Genomic DNA, 19,763 nt, shown 5'->3' on the forward strand with positions numbered 1-19,763 from the left:
GGCGTCGTACCACAATATCTTTTAGACTTGATAAAAATCAAAGAGAGCTCGCGGTATCAGTTGAGATCATACCGGGGCATACTCCTAATGGACAATACCTATAGAACAAAAAAGACACTCGGGGATAGGGCGTTTGAAAATGCTGCGCCCAAAGTATGGAATCGACTCCCTCTAGAAATTAGACAATGTCAATCATTGAACATTTTTAAAGTTTTACTAAAGACACATCTTTTTAAATTAGCTTTTTATTAGTTCTTTTATTAACTCATATTTTACTTTTATTGTTTTCCGAAAATTGTAAATTATTATTATTATTATCATTATTTGGACTAGCCATTTATTACTTTAAGATTTTAGTGTTGTAATGCGCACTCGATCATATCTTTATCGCATGCTAGACTGCGCAATATAAGAAATAAACATTATTATTATTATTATTACTTCCTTTTCTAGGAACTTTTTCACTGATTTAAGGAAGGCATCCGTGGACATGCCGAAACCGCAGTTTGCAATCTCAATTAGCCAATCTGCAAGCGACTTTCTTTCTTCATTTTTTATCTTAAAAAAAAGCTTGGGGAAGGGACCTCAACCCGACGGTCAAAGGTCACTCTCCTATTTAGTCTGACCTGCAGTGTTGATTTCTTCATGCTCATGATCAGTCCCCACAATAAGCCTGCTTTTCAAACACTAATTGCTCCTTCTTTCAAATCTCTCGATCCCTTTGTGACATTTTTCAGACCGTTGCAACCCCATTCTAGCAGTCACAACTGGGGAAAGTATGAGAATTCCAGGTTCAACTCAGACGCTTTCAGTTGTATATAGAAAATGCAGTCACGCGAAACAAGCCGTGCACACGAAATCAACTCGCCTCTGAATGAGTGAAGAAAATTTCCATACGGAGTTGAGTAGAATTACATTTTACGACTATATCATATATCCTAAGCCTTAATTATAGTTACTGATATGAAATAAATCTTATCCGGATAATTTACACAGCTAATTCATCGATTCTGTACAGCAAAGAAAAACTGTCCGGATACTGGGCACATGACATCAAAACTTAGTGAATGTTTCTGGCCTCCGTTATTCCAAACAAATCGAATTTCAAGAAGAATTAATAAACTTTCTGAAAACCTGACTTCCTTAAGTATCTTCACTTTAAAAATAAAACAGTTTCTTTGAAAGTATCACACATTACCCTCCCTTTTCTGAGCAGCACTAATTTTACTGCGCAGTAAACAGCGTAAATATTAGCCATGAAAAGGTTACTCACGTGAACAGAACGGCTTCTTCTGCGACTGTTTCGCAAGCTTTCAAATCGCCAAAACTTTCATCTTAAAGCTGAAATGTTCAGCTTTCATTCGAAATACTTCGTTCACCGAGAACTGAAAAGGGCCCCTCAAAAATTGAGTTTTTGTTTCAAGTGTCCGGATACTGGGCAACATACTGTAGTTTATTTTCAGTTCTCTGCATTTTTTGCGTTTCGTTTCTTTAGTTTGTAGTAGTCGTTGGCATGGTCACACCTCTTCGCTTTGCATGTTCGAGTTTATTTGTTTCACGGTGCTTAGTTTCTTTTACTTCTAGGCTTATCGCTTTTTCATGTCTTTTTGCCAAGTTGCGTTTTCTTTTGCGCTCGCTTTTTGTTTGTCACCCGCTTTTGTCACCTATTATGCTTTTATTATCATGCTTTTCTGTCACGTAACTGATAGTTTCGTGGTGGGCTGTTTAGCCAGCGTTTCTTGTTTATTGAGGCGGCGCTTTTTTTTTGTCTTTGGGCTCTAAAGTTTAGTGATTTCTTTATTTGAAGCGTTTATTTTTGCCTTTGTCTATTATCAGTGAAGGCGATTTATTGTTGCGTGGAATAAGTTTAGAGATGCCACTGGTGAAAGAGTTTTATTCAGTTAAGGCGGGTCGGGTCCGGATTGGTTTTCTACATTTTTAATGTGTATCTGGTAACGTCGTTTGTTGCCCGTTATGATTGTAAAATATGCCAATGAATTGCGACAAATTACGTTCATTTGCTTGTGTGATTCCGCTTTCATTATCAGAAATACGGACCGATTTTAAGCGTACCGCTGGTGAGGGTAGTTTGTTTCTGCGTATAGCAGTTCTGGGATGCCACCAGTGAGGAAAATGAAGTAATTTGCGTATTTTTCCCTGTTTGCGTAACTAGACATCTTTTCTACATGGGCGAATATTTCCAATCTTCAACAGTATTTCGTAGTTGAATGTTCTGCTCCGCTGGTGAAGGCAACTTACTGTCTCGTAGAACGATTATGGCATGCCACCAGCGTGTGTAGTTTGACCTTGAAAGGAGAGGATCCGTTTCCAGTGTTTTTGTTTAACTGTTAGTTACCGTGTCACTTGTCAATACCACTTGCTGCTGCTTGTGATAATTGTGCAATCCCTCTAAAAGAGTATTGACGTTTCTATGCGTAAAATAATAATAGAAATGGAATTCTTTATAAATAGTATGATCTATCAAATGTTAAAATTTTTCAAAAGAATAACTTCATGCTATACCGAGATGATCCTAAGACCTTTACTTTGCTTTGAGGCTACAAAAAATACAGGTTTATTAATATTTAACTCTTTGAAACAAAAGAAAATAATTTTTAACCTTTTGTTAACCGTAACTGAAAAAACTTAACCTATAACCTTAAAAGAACCAAAATTTTAGCCGATAACCGTAAAAAGCCACCACCCCATTGAGACTCTCTACTAGCAGAGGGAAGAAAAAGTGAGAGAAAAATGCCTAGTGAACTATGAGAGGGAGATGAGAGTCTCTCCGCTTCCTGTATTTTTTCTCTCGCCTTTAGGGGCATCTGCTTGTCGGGGTTTTACCGATGTGCTGATGCTAACGAAAAAAATCCATATTTTTCAATCGAAGAAAGATATTTGTAGACGGAAGATGATTTTACAATTGCTATCTTGCTATGATAGTAATGAATTAAATTCTAATCAACCATTTGAGAATTAGAAAGTGTTTTAATATGTTTAGACGAGGACGAATGTACTTCTGATTCTGATGACTGCGACGTCAATGCCGTTTGCCAAAATACTGTGGGCTCATACACATGAACGTGCAAAGCTGGATATACCGGAAACGGACGAACCTGTGATGGTAAGAAGAGCTAGACATCTATTGAACACTAGCACTGAACGTCATTAAGAAACACACTGTATACCCTGCCTCATGACAATACGCCATAGTCAAAAAGCAAAGAGATGGTCTCACAATTCGCAAGGCTTCGAAACGATTAGCAAAATGCCTAATTTATATATACGGATCACCTCAAAAACTGTCAAAAAGCAGATAAAATACGGTGAATATGACGGATATCAAATTCAGATCTTTTCATTGTTTTTTTGTGGAGGGTCTTGAAGGGAAAAAATAGTGAAAACACTACCATCCTTGCATTTCTGAGCCTTTCCCGTTTCTACTTTTATTAATCATTTTCAGTCTGTTGTGTTTCAATTCTCTTTAGATCTGAACGAGTGTTCAAGTAACTTTGATGACTGTCACGTCAATGCAATATGTCACAATACCGTTGGGTCCTACACATGTACCTGCAAACCTGGATATAAAGGAGATGGACGAGCCTGTAGTCCTAATGGTAAGAGTCATGTCTTACAAAATCCTAGATGTTAAATATGAACTATCACTCTGTCTGAGTGCCGGGTGATTTGAGGTGAGCAGTTAACCCTATTCAGACCGGGGTTATTTTTGCTTCCTGTGACCGGGCGGGTGGCTATAGAGGTCCCCTCTTTAAAACTTCGAAACCGCTCATGAAAAAAAAAAAAAAAAAAAAAAGGCAAAAATAACACAGAATAATCATTTCCAAAAATCTAATTTTTTTCCAAAAACTGGCATAATGACGTTATTTGCTGTCATTGTGGCGTCATGTTGTTCAATTTATTAGCGACCAAGAGAGGCAAAACTAGTATTGATTAGGGGTGGAGAGCTGGGCATGAGCCGTTGGAAGTAGACGCACATTTGAAAGCTCCGCAAACCCGGCTTTGAGAAATCAACACAACACAGTGAATATTGCCGTTCTTGTACGTTTTTCATCGTACTAACAGCTACCAACATGGGAAACAAAGATTTAGATAATAAACGACCGAGGATAAGCAGCTCTGGCACCGACACGGAATCCATCGAAGCAGCCCAGTGGCGCCTACATCAAAATGACGCTAACAGAATATCAAAGTTTCTTATTAAGACTTAAAGCTATCGACGACAACACTAAAATCCGCGAAGAACGAATTCTTAATCTGGAGGCTAGACTTGACGAAGCCCAAGTTGAAATAGCTAATTTATACAACAGGATAAATTGAAGTTAATGTGATAACCATAAACCCGCCCTTACCAGTAGTGGAATCAGCTCACTTCCTTTCAGGGGTCACTTCCTGCATGTGACCCCTGTCACACTAATTGTTTCGCTAGGCCAATTAGATGCCAGCTATCACATGTACAGTCGATGCCTATATTTTCGCGCCTAGCTCAGCAAAATAGCACTTCATATTCTTCTCTTCGCGTGGAACAAAATGTTTGTTACTTATAGCCTGGATTTTTTCTTCATGAATTGGAATTTTTGCTAAGCTGTAATGACGAGATCACCGTTTTAGGAAGAGCTACCTTGATCTTCTACCTGCATACAAGCCGTACGCGTTTGAGTTTTTTCTGGACAGACCTTCCACGAAGAGATGTTGCACCGCCGCTCTTGGTCAAACTTGGTCCTTGGAACATTGATCTACAATCGTGCAACCCTCCTCTCGAATGTCGCTGCTTTCTCCTCTTCTTGAACTTTCGATATCCTCTCGCATATACCGTCACTTTAGCCGTTTCGACTCTCTCTGCTGGCACTTCACAGTCAAGGTTCCTCCGTAGCAAATCATCTTAGCCCAGTGTGTCTTCCTTTGGGATCAGAGTTGCTCTCTCATGATTCAGGTGCGGTATTTTTCTAGTCTATCGATAGGTAACTTAATATTCTTATTATATTGCACCTCGAACGACATCTGCGTTTGCAATATTGCGTGCATGTGACTGTACTGAGCGCTTTCAGACATGGAAAGTTATTTTTGAGTTCACTTATTATTATGAAGAGGGACTTGGCGCCGCGGCCTCTGAAATTCATTTTATTCAAGTCCCGGGGATTCCATTATGCATGTCCGTGCTTTTATTATGCTCTTACTATGGAGTAAGAAAGAATACGGACTGTTAAAATCAAATCTGTGACGATTGGGTCTTCGAGATTTTTTCAAATAATGGATTGAATTTCAGTTTTAATTCTTTATTCACATCTAACATATTATGAGTTGAGAATGATACATGACAGAAAATCATCAAGGTCGGTTTCATGCTTCGCACGTGCAGACTGCTCCTGTAAAAAGGCGCGTTTTACAGTATTCGAAAATCAAAAATTTCCTTCGTTCTCCGGTTCATAAACAGGAATTATTGCTAGTTTTCAGTGTCACGCCATTCAAAATAGATCAAAATAAAATCAAAACCGTTCAATAGATGAAGTCCAGCATCTTTGAAATGAAAGGAGGTACATATACAAAGACCCTCAGCAAGATTCAGGTCAGAGGTATATTTCGTATACGAGATATCCGTAGAAATGTTTTCCCTAAACTTATGGAGATTTGTATGGAGACGCCATGCAACATGGCGGACGGAAACCAACAGAAACATATGTTACCGAGTTTTGCTACAAAAGGGTGAATTTATCCTTCGAGAAACTCATACACATGAAAGTGATACTTTTTCAATACACGAACTGTTTAGATGGCAAATTTCCTGAAATAAGTCATTTTTTAAAACCTACATGACAGCTCTTTTGGCCGTCATGTAAATTCCGCGTCACGCAAAAGCTTAGAAATTCAAGCGTATTCTATCACAAAACCAAGAACCCTTTTGAAGCGAAAATTTGTATGAAAATTAGTTTTCAGCTGCTCTAATGCATTGTGAAAGTAAAAATCTCGATAGGATAGTGACGTCATGTAAAAACCAGCAATAAGCTAAAATTTTCAGGGATTTCCACCTCTCAGGGCCTGGGGATCAGGACCCCAGAGAGAGGATTAGGACCTCCCTTTAGCCTGGTTGTTGTGTTGTTGTTGCGTGATAATGTTTTTATTGGGTGAGTCCTCTCGTTTGGAGCTCACCTTTCTTGTTGTGGTTATCCCCAGGGGGCCTGGGAATTAGGATCCCAGAGAGAGGATTAGGACCTCTCTGTAGCCGGGGACTTGATGGCTTGTTGTGGTTGTCCCCAGGGGGCCTGGGAATTAGGATCCCAGAGAGAGGATTAGGACCTCTCTGTAGCCTAGGGACTTGATGGCTTGTTGTAGTTGTCCCCAGGGGGCCTGGGAATTAGGATCCCAGCGAGAGGATTAGGACCTCTCTGTAGCCTGGGGACTTGATGGCTTGTTGTGGTTGTCCCCAGGGGGCCTGGGAATTAGGATCCCAGAGAGAGGATTAGGACCTCTTTGTAGCCTGGGGACTTGATGGCTTGTTGTGGTTGTCCCCAGGGGGCCTGGGAATTAGGATCCCAGAGAGAGGATTAGGACCTCTCTGTAGCCTGGGGACTTGATGGCTTGTTGTGGTTGTCCCCAGGGGGCCTGGGAATTAGGATCCCAGCGAGAGGATTAGGACCTCTCTGTAGCCTGGGGACTTGATGGCTTGTTGTGGTTGTCCCCAGGGGGCCTGGGAATTAGGATCCCAGAGAGAGGATTAGGACCTCTCTGTAGCCTGGGGACTTGATGGCTTGTTGTGGTTGTCCCCAGGGGGCCTGGGAATTAGGATCCCAGAGAGAGGATTAGGACCTCTCTGTAGCCTGGGGACTTGATGGCTTGTTGTGGTTGTCCCCAGGGGGCCTGGGAATTAGGATCCCAGAGAGAGGATTAGGACCTCTCTGTAGCCTAGGGACTTGATGGCTGGTTGTGGTTGTCCCCAGGGGGCCTGGGAATTAGGATCCCAGAGAGAGGATTAGGACCTCTCTGTAGCCTGGGGACTTGATGGTCTGTTGTGGTTGTCCCCAGGGGGACAACATATAAGCGCAGATATGAAAAAAAAAAATACAAATACAAATACAAAAAAATATACAAAAAAAAAAACAATACCAAAAAAAAAACAAATAAATAAATAAATAAAAAATAAAAAATAAAAAAAAGATGACAAAAAAAAAGATACAAAAAAATACCAAAAAAAAAAAAGTACAAAAATAAATAATACAAAAAAAAATACCCAAAAAAAAATATATATATCAGGTTCAGGATCAGGACCCCAGAGAGAGGATTAGGACCCCTCTTTAGCCTGGTTGTTGTGTTGTTGTTGCATGATAATGGTCTCATTGGGTGAGTCCTCTCCTTTGGAGCTAACCTTTCTTGTTGTGAATGTCCCCAAGGGGCCTCGGAATGTACTATTGTCATTGTTTCAATAATTGGGTTGAAACCATAAATTATACAGTTACTTTTAGTAGCTTACAAACAACAACCATGAGCATGTCTTTTCCGATTTATCGATAAGGAATTGTTTAAAAATTTTGTCAATATATATTGGGTTCTCACATCTCAGTATCTGGCCCTGACTTGATAGATACACCAGTTGCATCCAGTTTATGTAATTAGTCAACTAATTGTGGTTAATTTACAGACTAATCCTTTGTTTTGTTGTTTGTTATTGCATATCTCCTCATCTGCTGTGGAGGAAGTCTTAGGCCGCTGAGCAACTTGCTGCTGTTCCTGGTTAAGTCCTCAGCTGATACCTAGTCAATGGGACATTTGCCCAGTCTAATCTTACGCGCAATGTTCAAGTACCATGTGACCATTGTTTCAAGTGACATTTGACTCTGGAAGTAGCCCTACAATTCCTGTTGTTCGTCTATGGGGAATACCCCTTTGGGGTATTTGTGGGGATGAAGTGCTCCCATACAGGTCACACTTTGCCCCATAGACTCTTGTTACTCCTTAAACCGGGGAATTAGACATCTAGAGAGGTCTTTCCACCTCTCCAGTACCCAAGGGGGATTATCACCCTCCACTCACAACCTTGGGGGATTATCAACCCCTAGAGAGGATTATCACCTAGCTTCTCACTATCCTGGGGGATTATCACCCCCAAGAGAGGATTATGACCTCTCACTATCCTGGGGGATTATCACTCCCTAGAGAGCATTATCACCTCTCCCCTTGTAGATTTCGGACTGTTACACCAATATGTAGAGAAAAGTGACCTGCTGTCCATATTTGGAGTACTTCATCCCTTACCCCTTTTTTCCCCATAATAATTCTGCTCTAGTTACTTGCTTTATCTAAGGGGTTATGGGTTAAGAGCATTAAACAAGCCTTAAAGAAACAACTCCGTGAAGTCGATAAGACAGTGAACAACACTAAAGATTCCCTTGAGTTCACCCAAGGAGAGCATGACGACCTTGTGGAACGCGTCGCGAACTGCGAAAACGAGCAGTCAACTTGTTGGGATGAGCTGACTCATTTAAACATCTATAGTCGTCGATGGAATCTAATTTTCTACAGAGTCAATGAGTCCAAAGACGAGGATTGCTTCTCGCTGGTACGTGACGTCTTAACCCGAAATTTAAACCTACCACAAGACGAAGTCTCGAATATGAAGCTTTGCGGGGCACACCGTCTTGGCAAGCCAAACAGAAACAGAGCCCGACCTCTCATTGCTCGCTTCACGTGTCGTGCTGACAGAGATCGCGTCTGGAAAGCTCGCTACAGGCTGAAAAACTCGCGTTTTTCAATGGGTGAAGACCTACCGAAGCACATACAAGAAATCAGGAAAAACGTCCTTATCCCTGCGATGAAGAAGATAAAACAAGAAACACCTAGCCACAAAGCTTCCGTCATAGGAGATAAGTTAGTTGTCAATGGAAAAGTTTATTTTCATTATGACGTGCCGAAGAAATGGTTCCCTGTCAACTTTTCAGTGAATACCCATGAGGATTATGGCAATGGTACAGCCGAACATCAAGAACCACTGCAAAGTAAGAAGAATCCTCTGATGTTATGGTCCAATCCCAAGAACTGCTTAGTCAAAGCGAATAGGTGACGCTTTTTCCGTAAGTCCAATCCTTTCACAAAACTTTAAAATTAACTCTTAGTTGAAAACCAGTTTTATTTTTACTCCGTTGCTTCTTGCCTTTAAAATTATGTTCTAGTTTTGTGTTTCCAAATACGAGGACTTAATTTCGACCCTGAGATGGAACTCGCTATTTTCATGCTTCCCTTACGGTAACCAAATTTTCACTTGCACCTTTCAAAATGGCAAATCCGTTTATTTTACATTCAGAGTCAAATTCGTTGTTATTGCGGATGCTTTCTACGTCCCTTGTTATGCTACCCTCTCAAATACGCCAAACCACTTTCGTGTGGTGCGTTCGAAGGCCTTTTTCAGCGCCTTTTTTATTTTTCTGTTTATGTTTCTTAAGTAATGTTTGTCTAAGTCCTTTGATAATTTATTTTATTTCTACTAGTAGTTTGAACACTTTAATCACCAAAACACTGCATTCACATTCACACTTCGGCCAAAAGACAGCTGTCAAAGTCCGCCGTTGCCAGCGCAATTTTCTGACTTTTTCCCTTTGTCCCGTAGACGCATTTAAAACCTACTTTTGATGTTAAATTCCAGTCCTTAAACGTAAGAGGATTGAATAAGTCAATCAAACGTCGATCAATCTTCCGTTGGTTACATAATCAAAAATTCCATTCCACATTCTTACAAGAAACCTACAGCTCTAAAGAATGTGCCCAAATTTGGGAAGCTGAATGGGGCGGGAAGGTTTATTTTAGTCACGGCAGTTCACACAGCAAAGGCGTCATGACTCTCGTTAATCCGAACTTAGATGTCAAGGTCGAAAAATGCATCCAAGACACGAATGGCAGGTTTCTTATACTTGACCTATTAATTGATGAGTTGCATCTAATTCTAGTGAATATTTATGCCCCGAATGACGCGAATCAGCAAGTCACGTTTTTTAAAGAGCTCGAAAATCAGCTTGAAGATTTTGCCCAAGAGAATATTATTATCGCAGGTGACTTCAACTACGCTCTTTCTGAAAATGACAAAAAAGGTGGAAATTCATTTTGGAAAAAATCCATAGTAATTAAAGAAGTTCAGCATCTTGCGAACCTCTATAATTTAACAGACATTTGGCGCGATCGCAATCCGAACGACAACCGCTTCACTTGGAGAAACAAATCGCTAAAAATCTAATGCCGACTAGACTTCTTTTTAATTTCAAAAGAACTCAGCAGTGACACACATGCTTGCAATATAATTAACGCCCCTGAAACTGATCACTCGGCTGTCACTTTACATCTTAAGACAGAAGATTTATTGCAACCTAAAGCTCCTGATTTTTGGAAATTTAATAATTCTCTATTAGACGACGAAGACTTCACTTCCGCAATCCGTGAAAGTCTACCGGATTTCAAAGATAAATATGCTGACCTGGATGACTTAGGTCTAAAATGGGACTTAATTAAAATGGAAATTCGCGGATTCACAATCAAGTATTCAAAAATCAAAGCTAAGAACAAGAGGAATGAAGAGGCTGCCCTTCAAAATAAAGTTAATGAACTTACGCAAAAGTGTGAACAAAACCCTAGCGACAAAAGAATATTGAACGAGCTTTACGCGAAAAAATTGCGCCTTCAAACGATCATGCGACAAAAAACAAAAGGCGCCATTCTTAGGAGCAAAGCTCGGTGGCATGAGTTTGGTGAGCGAAATTCCAAATACTTCTTCAACCTGGAAAAACGAAATCATTTTAAAAAAACAGTCACAAGGCTCAAACTTCGTAACAATCAGGTAACTTGTGATCAGTTTGAGATACTACAAGAACAAAAAACTTTTTTTGAAACTCTTTACAAGTCGCAAAATTCCCAGGATAATCTGCCTGAATCTGATTTATTCAATTTAGAGAATATTGATCCGCTAGATGAAAACGAACAAATACTGTGTGAAGGCATGATTTCAAAAGAAGAATGCTTAACTGCCTTAAAAGAGTTTAAAAACAATAAAACGCCAGGAACTGATGGTTTTTCTGCAGAATTCTACAAATTCTTCTGGAGTGACCTTGGCACTGAGATGACTGCCAGTTTTAATTATGCTTTCCAAAAAGGTTCACTATCTATCAGCCAAAAGCGCGGAATTATTTCACTCATCCCCAAAAAGAACAAAGACAAAACTTTACTTGAAAACCTGCGACCCATATCTCTACTAAACGTTGATTACAAAATTCTGACAAAATCTATTGCAAAAAGACTATAAAAAGTCCTTCCTAAAATCATAAACTCTCACCAAACTGGTTACATTAAAGGACGCTTTATCGGTGAAAACGTTAGACTAATTCAAGATGTAATGTCTCACACTAAGCAGGAAGAAAAACCCGGTATTGCCATATTTCTTGACTTTCGAAAAGCGTTTGATACAATAGAATGGAACTACTTAAGAGCCGCTTTACAAACGTTTAATTTTGGCCCTGACATACTCAACTGGTTTCAAGTTATTTACAACCAAGCATCGAGCTGTGTACTACACAATGGTCATGCATCGGACTTCTTCCTTCTCGAGCAAGGTGTGCGACAAGGTTGCCCACTGTCTGGCCTCCTTTTCGTCGTTGGAATCGAACTCTTAGCTAGAGTACTTAAGAAAGACCATACTATTAAAGGCATCCAAGTCGGTCAGAATGAAATTAAGATAACATTTAGACAAAAACATTTAAAAAAAAACATTTAGACAAATTCAAGCAGATCAGTGGTCTCGAAATTAACACAAACAAAACCGAAGCGTTGTGGTTAGGATGTTGGAGGTCGCGCAAAGACACGCCGTTTGGTTTTAAATGGCCCCAAGAACCAGTCTATGCCCTTGGTATACACTTTTCCTATGACTTAAAGCAAGCCAACACCCTTAATTTTGAAGAAAAGGTCTGTTCTTTAGAAAAAACACTCAACAACTGGAAAAAAAGAAAGCTAACTTTAATTGGCAAAATCAATATTGTCAAGACATTAGGTTTGTCGAAACTCATATATTGCAGTTCGTTACTGACCGTATCTAAATCCCTTATAGACAGAATTAATAAGATTATTTTCGGCTTCATTTGGGAGGGTAAGCCTCCCAAAATTAAGAAAAAGACTATCATTGGTGAAAAACACTGTGGGGGCCTAAAAATGATTGACTTTGAAATCATGGAGCGGTCGCTAAAGATTGCTTGGATAAAGCGTATTGCTGAATCAAGTAATGCTTCGTGGAAAAAAATCCCAAATCAAGCTCTTAACCAATACGGAGGTCTAGAGTTCCTCATCGAATGCGACTACGATCCTAAGCTACTCAACTTAGAGAACCTTCCGGAGTTTTACCACACCATTTTAAATTACTGGCATGACTTCAGAAGACTAACCTGTGACAAGCAAATTTCCATAAAAAAACAAATAATTTGGAATAACCGTAACATATGTATTGATGGAAAACCGATTTATATTAAATCCTGGTGTACAAGTGGAATTCGTTGCATCGAAGACCTTCTAAATGTTAACCTTAAATTTCTTACCTTATCAGAAATGAAAGAGAAATATGACTTTGAATTTCCTTTTACCACTTATTACGGCCTTTTAAGAGCCATACCAACTGAATGGAAAACTGCACTACGAGTCAAAGCAGGCGTGCATGATGAATCTGAAAAGTGCGAAACATCCTTGAAGCTTTTTTCCACAAAAGAAGCCTATTCTTCCATACTTGATAAGAGCTTCTCAGCACCCACTGCTGAGGGCTGAATTCTAGATCATGGGTTCACGAAAGAGGAAATTCGTTACATCTACATGCTCCCGTTTAAAATCTTGAAAGAACCAAAACTGATCATGTTCCAAGTCAAAATTATTCACAACATTTTACCTACCCAATCTAGCCTCTTCCGCGCGCGCATAACTGATACTGATGTTTGTCCTTTATGCAACCTTGAAAGTCAATCTCTAAAACATATGTTAATTACCTGTAGTGTATCCTCTTCGTTTTGGACTTGTTTTTCTAATGGCACGAAAAATTTAATCACAAACTGACTTTATCTGAAAGCACTATTCTATATGGTTGGCACAAAGAGTCAAGTAACTGGGAAGTGCTTAATTACTGTTTGACTGTCGCCAAATATAATGTTTTTGCTACAAGCGTACGCAACGGCGTCCTGGACTTTGACAGTTTTCTACTGCGTCTCAACAACAAAATTGATATTCTTCGCACCATAGCTTTTAGATCTAACTGCTTATCGCAATTCAAAAAAACATGGGACAAACTTCTTTAGATAAGTGAATGCTAGTGTCATTTCCTTCAAGCTACACTTTACTGCTATACTGTTTCACTCATCAGGTTTGCGTCTTTTTCCTTTGAATTTAGTTTGTTTGTTTGTTTGTTTTTTTTTCCTTTACAAATTTATTTTGTTTCTTGCCATATAGATATATATATTATTTTTCATAGTTAGTTAGTATTCGTAAATAATTTTTTTCTTGTCAATAAAAAAAAAAAAAGAAGTATTGATTAGGGGTTAGAGAAGTTAAGTGAAAATAGAATAAACGGTTACAGTATTAATTTAAAATGGTATAAAAATAAAAATAAGTGTTATCGATCTTGGCTGACGGTAAATTGCAATGTTATTAACTGCCCGGAAAACAGTCAGCTCAATTGGCGCCGAATTTTAAACAGTTTTGCCCGACCATAGTTCTTTTGTCAGATTATGGAAGTCGACTATTTTTCTAGGTTTGCAAGACTCCGTTATTGTGGGAAACAACCGAAACCACTTAACCTCGTTAAACAACTGGCTTTCACCGGAGATAAGAAGCGTTTATTCTCGCTGGAGGCGCTGCTGGCGTGCATCAGTGGACGGCTGGGCTGCAAGTACGTTTCACTCGCGATGTGACGGCAAGGGACCGACTGTAACAATAATAAGGGTCGGAAGATATATTTTTGGAGGATACGCTAGTGTTTCGTGGGATAAGTAAACAATGTAAACAATTGGCGATTTTATTAACAGCCCTGCCGTCGAAAGCATTCCACTTGACATGATGCTTTAAGTTCAGCCGGATAGTGAGCAATGGAGTGAATCAATCTGCCTTAAGGACGGTGCCCACTAATGGGAAGGTTTCTTTTTCTTTTTTTTTTTTTTGTTTTTCAGAAAATGACTATGCCATACGCCATCGTAGATCATACCAAGGGCTATTGAAATCCAAAAAGAAAACTAGGGGTAACCGCGCATTTTTTAGTGTTAAATACACTTTAATATGGAGAGATAAATGTTGAATAGGCATTTTTAGAAAAAAAATTCTTCCCAAATTTCGGAGTGTACAAGTTAAATGGCGCAAATGCAATGGCAATTGTATCGAGGCTTCGAAATAAAGAACAAATGGTAACATAACAACTGCTCTTATAAGTCTTTTTAACTCATCACTGTGAACTGGGTAGTTAGAAGCAGTGACCCCTCTCCACGCGTTTGCCTCAAAAATGCTTCAAACGACATTTGTCCCAAAAACAAAAAAAAATTGATCGTCTGCCGAGTAGGCTAATTACTTCGATTTGGCAAGATACCATTCGCTTTTGGATTTAATTCTTTCCCATCTCTTCTCCGGTCAGTTCCAACAAACCATCTCAAGCATAAAAAAAAACATAAATCGCCTCGGGAAGCACACAGGAAAGAAGAAAGAGATATACTACAAGTGTTCCAAAAGGTAATGTTTATCTTAGTCTGCGCTATAACTTTTGATCGAAACTTTTTACATGGGATTTCTAAACGACATCGATTGCTCTATAGAGTACATGTAGTCAGAAGTTCATAATCCTGCATGACCCTCTGTTTTTTTGTTTTGTTTTTACTTCATCGCATGCTCTAGCCGTTGCGGCGTAAAGAGGGTTAACTAATGTAGTATGTGTGGTATATCAGAATTCTGAAAGTCGCAAATGACAACTGTTTTCAATTCCTTTCTTTTTAATAGTTTCCAGCGGTGGGTTTCAGTACGACTCCAAAGCCTTTTTATTTTCACTGGTAAACAAGCCAGGATGGGCACCTGTTAAACTGCCTCAGACAGGGAAATACAGTTCAAGCACAAGATATTCCTTACATTTTTACCCTTCATATGGCCCTACATTCGGAGGAGGATATGACATTAAATTGTCCGACTACGCCTCATCCAATACCAATTCTTACAGCAGACTTGGCTATACTTACGGCCCTCCTAGAGGATACAGCTTGGGCAGCACTTTCGCCCAAACATTTATGGCAGGATCACACCACTTCCAACCAGACGAAATAGAAACATTTTACGAAACAATCTAAACATCCAGATAATGAATAGATCCGCTTTACTGCTTCAATAAATATATATAATGATCATTTCCAGATAAGCCTATAAAAATTGGTGGCTGTCTCAATAATATAAGGTCAGGAATAATTAGGTAGAATAAAAAATTATTGCCTCATGATAAAAATAACTCAAAGATGGTTTGTAAGCTATTTGCTCCCCTTGCGTTTAATGAGACAGTGCAAACTCGTTTTTTCCGTTTTATTTACATTTAAATGCTAGAGAATTTTAATGTATTGTGACGTCCCAACAAAAATTCCTGAAGGTCATGCCACTTTGCGGAAAACCTGAAAAATGGATAGTTGCCCTAATGATAATTTCAAAAATTTGAACTTTACTGTACTTTCCTTATTTCCTCGTCGGCTGAAACTTGAGAAATTTTTAGAAAATAGGCTCGATTTCCGGCCGCTGTTCTTGAAATGAGCTTACGCTCTTCTACAAAAACGGCAAACGGATCCGAAAAAGCGGCCGAAATCGACCTAGCATGTATCGATTATTTTTTTTCGCTTAAACTGACATTTAAGCGAGAAAAATCCTTATTTTGGAAAGTCTCTTTTTTGCAAAACAAGAACTTTATATAGTTACGCTTACAAAACTTCGTGTACAACACTTCGTGACTGGTAAGAATTTCTCCTTTATCAGTTTCATAAACAAAGAGTTCTATTTTCTTTTCTCGGGTAACTGATTCTATAAAAACGTTAGAAAACGTTTCATTGTGTATGCATTATTTCAGCATAGCCTGCAGATAAAAACACTCTCAATAGTTGGACAAACCCGAGAGAAAGTTGAGGGTTAGCATAACTGTGTCGAACATCGTGATTAGTCAGGCTATGCAAGCACGGAAAAAACGTTTTTTATTGCCTAAGTGTGGCGATGAGACTTGCTCGAGCAGCAACACTCAACACAAAATGACGGTTCCTGCATTGAAGTAGTCTAGTAAGCAAAGTTGAGTGAAGGACCTTGATACTGGAGTTCTTGGTAGATAATTAAACTTCTAAGCGCCACGTTTGTTATTGGCATCAGTAACCGAGCTTTCCTATATTGCGTATCGCCAAGGACGCCGATTCCCAGATATTATTGACTTGTGTTGACATGTCAAAATAGTGAATAAGCAATAGTAAATTAAATGTTTTTTATTTGTATTTGCATGACATGATATAATTACGAGAGGGTGGTCAGTAGAGCTTGGATTCGAGACAGCAAAGCAAACCTCCAGACGAGGTAAGGTCGCAAACAAAGGGATGGCAAAACTTGCATTCCATAACTTCATTGTACTTGGGAATTTTCACGAGGACGTACCGAGATTTTAGTTCTAATTTTGAAGTAATCTTTAAACTCTGAAACTTACCAAAGAGCTTGTTACTGTGTGATGCGGTACCTACTACTGAATTAACTAACAGAAAAAAAATAGCTATAAATATTTACCACATTAATTGGCCTGTTTATGCACTTGTCAGTAAAAACCAACACCTTCCCGCCACATTCCTCCACACCGGGGAAACATTGAGCATGTGTGAAGGTTAAGGGAATTGAATCTTCGCCTTACCCAAGAAGATGCGGTATTTTAAAATTTATTTGAGTCATTCCCTTGTATAGGCGGTTGGGATTTGGAAAATTCTGTGCACAGCCTTAGAATATTTTCTTAAAGTCAGATTTCAAAGACTAATGTTAAAGCGAAGCCCACGCGCTTAAGCTCGCGTAACGGAGTCCCATATAAAAAAGGAAAATGAAGACCTATCAATGTCAGAAATTTTAGTTGTGACGTCAGCATACGCCCGTCCGCCAGTACTTTTTTTTGAGTTTGAGGTTAACCCTTTAAACCCTAAGATCAAAATTTGAATTCTCATTAATTCATCATGTGTGATCAGGTCTGTAATTCTCATGACCACTCTGTTTTACAAAGCATTGATATTACAAGGAGAAATTTGATGCTGATCACTCTTAGGGCTTAAAGGGTTAAAAAACTCAGTAGGGTATGGAAGTGAGTCACAGACATTGACGTTGCGTTTCGTTTTAACGCAAAATGAACGAGTTAAGAGTTACTAAGAGTAAAAATCTAGATAGAAGTTTCTTATGATCGGCTTAAGACAAAGTTTTCGGAAATAAATTTCTAAGGCTTTACTCTTTTGTTTGGTCAAGTTTTTGGTCACTGTCCACAGGACAGGTGAATTCATCATTGTTTCTGGTTCATCCAGGTAGAACACCTGGCGCCAGTTGTTGGAAGGCGGATAGCGCTATACACTGGATAATCACTTCCTATCAGATAGCACAATTCGTTTCCCCAATACTTATCCACTGGAGAGCGATTTTTCCGGTGGATAGAGCTATCCACCTTTTAAACAACCGGGGCCTGGCATAGTATTGTTCCTGAGCGCTTCTAGGATATATGACAAGTGTAACATTTCGACCCGTGGAAAAAATATATTAGGGAAGTTGTTCTTCATCCTTTGTGCTTCATTCAGGTAGACGTCCTGGCATATTATTATGCCTGAGCGGTCGTAGGATATACATGTATAACAGGTTTTGCAGTCCGATCCATTAGCGCCCCACGCCATCGAAAAGAAAAATCAAAATCAGTCAATAGATAAAGGTCGGTCAATTTTTGACATGCGAGATGTGTGGAGAAGTAGATTTTTGAATGGAGACTCCATGTTGTTGCCCTACGGAGAGGTGGTGGCCGGAAGCCAACAGCAACATCTGTTAGCGAGTTTAGCTGCGAAAGCGTGAAGTCATCCCTCGAGAAACCCATAAACATTAAATTAACACTTTCCCAAATACAAGGACTGTCTCTACATGACAGCTCTCTCGACTACCAGGTAAATGTCGTGTTACGCAAAAAATTAGAAGCTATTGACAGAAAACGGAGGATCCTTTCAAGGTGAAAAGTTTTTAGCTGCTCTAAGACTTCACAAAAGTAAAAACTCGCGACCGGGAGGAGCAAAAATTTCTTACTTTTAAAATTTGGTGACGTCACGTGAAAACCAAGAGTACATTGAATCAAAAGAGCACCGCATTTCCCAGCAGTGGGAAATTGTGAGCAAATTAACCATTAGCCATAATAAGGAGTGAAACTATTACTGTAGTTACTATCAAGACATTTAGTCCCCTTGCATTTGTTCATTTACCGATTATCATATCTGTTAACAAACTGACAATGCTAAATAGTGCTCAGCTTAATTTAATTATATTACTTTTTTTTGGCTTTTGTCCGCGGGCCGGGGTAGGGTAGCTCTAGAACAAAGAGGTAGTAGCACCCAGCCCCTCTCTCTGCCCCCCCACCAGTTCATTCAAATTTCAGAGACATCTTTTATTACATGTCGAGGATCTGAAAACAGTAAAAACAACAACAACAACAAGCTTTTAACACCACTAATGGCAAATAAGATAAAACACTGTACTGCGCATACTGACACTGGTGGCGATAATTTTTACCAGTCCTCTGAAGAGAGGTAAAAAAATGCGTTGTATTCCTCTTTTGCGGTTTAAATAGCCATTATGAAAACGCTTCTCGGCTAAAAAGGCGCTGGGCTAAAAAAAAAAAAGATGCTAGTCTTAAAACTTACTCAAATTTCTTGGCACAAAATGATCATTTGAAGCCCAAATTGTCTCTATGATGTCTTTTTGCGAAGAAAGAAGAACGGTGATTCCCCTTTTATTATTAGTGTTTTAAGGTGGCTCGATACAGTTTTTCAGGGCCAATACCTCCCAAGTTTGAGCATAAACTACGTCGCCATAAACAAAGTTTTGGAAAAATTGCCACCACAGTTGTATTAGATAAAGATGAAAATTTGTTATGATCAGGGTTGCAACGGCATCGGAGTTGTCATAGCAACGAAATGACGCTATTATCTATTTTACTTGCAGCAGTATATCTCGGCACTGGGAACTGTTCTTCCAAAATCGTTCACGGGAGCTTTTTCCTCCAATAGCGGCCTCGATGTTCGTGAGGTTTAAGCGAAATCTGTAAGAGCGTTATCGAGATATTTTGGGATGAGGTTTTTGTGGTTAGAAACACAGTAAAAAAATGGACAATATTGTTGTTTGGCCGTTATCTGTAGAAAATGAAGCGCTTTTTGCATGCAATTTCACCTCATAGTAGTTTCAATCTCTTTAAAAACGTGTGTGAAAGATCATGGAGATAGCTCCAGCCGATTACTAGAAAGAAGGGTTTTATTAGCATGTATCGAAGCGCTCTTGTTAGCGGTTTTGTAAACATTTTGGTCTTCTTTAACAAATTAGCGAATAGTTTTTAAACTGCTCGACAGACTTTTTTAAAAATTTAAGATTCTTGAGATTAACCTTTCCTTTATATGACCTTTTAGTTTCAAGATTATTGATATATTGTAAAGCAGTAAAATAAGGGCTACAATTCGTTACTTTTTTATCGGAAGTTTCATTAT

General features: G+C 39.1%; 1 long non-coding RNA gene across 1 annotated transcript; it reads left to right on the top strand.

The window, feature by feature from the left end:
• Nucleotides 1-2,966: 2,966 nt before the first annotated feature.
• Nucleotides 2,967-14,017, top strand: LOC140925247 (uncharacterized). Its single transcript, XR_012164381.1, has 3 exons — nucleotides 2,967-3,124; nucleotides 3,489-3,617; nucleotides 13,769-14,017. It is a non-coding gene; the product is annotated as an uncharacterized lncRNA (long non-coding RNA).
• The last annotated feature ends 5,746 nt before the right edge of the window (nucleotides 14,018-19,763 follow it).

This window comes from Porites lutea, chromosome 14 (genome assembly GCF_958299795.1).
Source record: "Porites lutea chromosome 14, jaPorLute2.1, whole genome shotgun sequence".
Taxonomy (NCBI): domain Eukaryota; kingdom Metazoa; phylum Cnidaria; class Anthozoa; order Scleractinia; family Poritidae; genus Porites; species Porites lutea.